Genomic DNA, 2,969 nt, shown 5'->3' with positions numbered 1-2,969 from the left:
CAACTGCCTCTTTTTGGGAACTATTTGTGCTAAACTGCCCATAGATTTTCTACTCAATGCATCCGCCACAACATTAGCTTTTCCAGGATGATACAAAATACCATAATCATAATCCTTGAGTAGGTCCATCCATCGTCGTTGTCGAAGATTCAGGTCTCTCTGCTAAAAAATATACTTTAAGCTCTTGTGATCAATATATATCTCGCAAGTTTCACCGTATAGATAATGTCTCCAAATTTTAAGAGCAAATATCACTGCAACCATCTCCAAATCATGAGTAGGATAGTTTTGCTCGTGCCTCTTCAGCTGCCTTGAAGCATAGGCAATAACACGACCATTTTGCATCAGAACACAACCTTACCCAACTCTCGAAGCATCACAAAATACCGCAAAATCTCCAGAACCCGATGGTAAGGACAATATAGGTGCTCTTGTCAAACACATTTTAAGTTTCTGGAAGCTTTGCTCACATTCTTCTGTCCATTGAAATTTAGCATCTTTTTGTGTCAACTTAGTCAATGGAGATGCTATTTTGGAGAAATCCTGCACAAAACGCCTGTAGTAATTTGCCAAACCCAAAAAGCTTCGAATTTCTGTAGGCGAAGTAGGTCTGGGCCATTTTTGCATAGCTTCTGTCTTATTGGAATCCACCTTGATCCCATCTTTCGACACCACATGCCCCAAAAATGCTATTGAGTCTAGCCAAAATTCACACTTTGAGAACTTAGCATAAAGCTTATGCTCTCGCAAAGTCTGTAACACTATGTTTAGATGATTCTCATGTTCTTCCTGGCAACAAGAGTATACCAAGATATCATCAATAAAAACTATCACAAACCTATCTAGAAACTGTCGGAACACTCTATTCATTAAATCCATGAATGCAGTCGGCGCATTGGTTAATCCAAAAGGCATCACAAGGAACTCATAGTGTCCATATCGAGTTTTGAATGCTATCTTGGAAACATCTTCCTCCCTGATTCTGAGTTGATGATAACCATATCTAAGATCAATTTTTGAAAAGTGGACAGCTCCCTGTAATTGATCAAATAGGTCTTCTATACAAGGTAAAGGATACTTATTAGGTATCGTAACCTTGTTCAACTGTCTGTAGTCGATGCACATTCTTAGAGACCCATCTTTCTTCTTTACGAATAATACTGGTGCGCCCTATGGAGATATACTTGGTCAGATAAAACTCTTATCGAGTAAGTCTTGCAACTACTGTTTTAGCTCCTTCAGTTCTGCTGGTGCCATACGGTATGGGGTATGGATATTAGCAATGTATCAGGAGCCAAATCAATACCGAAGTCTATCTCTCGTACAAGAGGTAATCCTGGCAAATCCTCGGGAAATACATCAGAAAATTCATTCACCATGGGTATCTTCTCCAAGCTAAGTGTTCCTTCTGTTGTATCCTTTATCATAGCTAAGAGACCCATACAACCTTTCTGTAGTAACCTTCAAGCCTTCATAAGGGATATGATTTTTCCAACCTCGCGGACTTGACCCCCTTTTAATAAAAATATAGGCTCATCAGGTATTTCAAATTTGACTATCTTTGCATGACAATCAACAGTATCATAGCAAGGAGATAACCAATCCATGCCCATCAACACATCAAAATCAATCATATCAAGTACAATTAGGTTAGCTAGAGTATCCCTACCCTCAACTCTTATCTGACAATCACGATACTCATATTCAACTAACAAAGAATCCCCCACAGGAGTAGAAACAAGAAAAGGATGATTCAACATCTCTGGTTGTCTATGAAATCTCAAAGTAAAGTATGAGGACACATATGAGTGGGTAGATCCTGGATCAATCAAAGCATGTGCATCAAAGGAACAAACTGAAAGAATACCTGTAACCACCGCATTTGAGGCGTGAACATCCTGTCTAGTAAGTGCAAACACTCTTGACTGACTTCTACCAGCATTCCCTTGTCCTTGATTTCCAGTGAAATGATCTCCAACACCTATACCTCTATTTCATGTACCAGCAGTACCTGAACCATTATGAGTGGTCTGAGTAGGTGCAACTATCTGAGCAGAAGTCTGTGTGGGGTTTCTCAGAGGTAGACGCCATTCCCTAATGCGATGCCCCAACTGACCACACCAAAAGCACCCTCCGATGACAACACGACACTGGCCTACATGTGATTTACCACAAGTTTGGCAGCATGGAGCAGTGGCATACATTTGCCCAGAATTACGATATCCCTGTGTTGATGATCGTCCTTGAATACCCTGTATGTGATGTTGCTTATATGTGGATTGTGAAAGTGTATCCATCCCTGTCTGAGAGCCCTGTTGTTGTCTTCCCTGATTCCCTATTTTGTGATTTGCACCCAAGTCGCCGCTGTAAGATCCCTCTATCTTGGCCTTCTTACGTACATCATAGGCTGCACGCTCCTCTCGACCCTTATCTTCAATCTTTCTAGCTAGATCAACTGCCTCTAAATAAGTCATGGTACTCATATTTGGGGCTAGGGCATTGAATGGACGACTAACCAACCTATGCACGAACCTCTGAACTCTTTCTGCTTCAGTAGGTACTAACAAAGGAGCATATCTAGCGAGCTTACAGAATTTGGCGTTATAAGTTGCCACATCCATATCTGGAGTTTGTACCAACCTCTCAAACTGCGTTGCATACCTCTGCCTCTGACTATTAGGAAGGAAATTATCCATGAAAAACTTAGTGAATTCATCCTACTTTTGTGGTGCCGCCCCAGTAGGTCGACCTAGCAATACAATCTCATACCAAGTGTTAGCCATGTCCTCTAGTTTGTATGCTGACAGCTCCACCGATCTCTCACTAGAACATCCTAGAGCCCGGAGTGCCTTGAATGTCCCATCCAAGAAGCTTTGAGGATCCGCTGAACTATCAGAACCTGTGAATTTTGGTGATTTCAATTTCAAGAATTCCTGCAAGGATACCTCTTTATTCCCAAAAGTGTAAGT

This window comes from Solanum stenotomum, chromosome 11 (genome assembly GCF_019186545.1).
Source record: "Solanum stenotomum isolate F172 chromosome 11, ASM1918654v1, whole genome shotgun sequence".
Classification (NCBI taxonomy): Eukaryota; Viridiplantae; Streptophyta; class Magnoliopsida; order Solanales; family Solanaceae; genus Solanum; species Solanum stenotomum.
Note: the sequence above shows the minus strand (reverse complement) of the source record.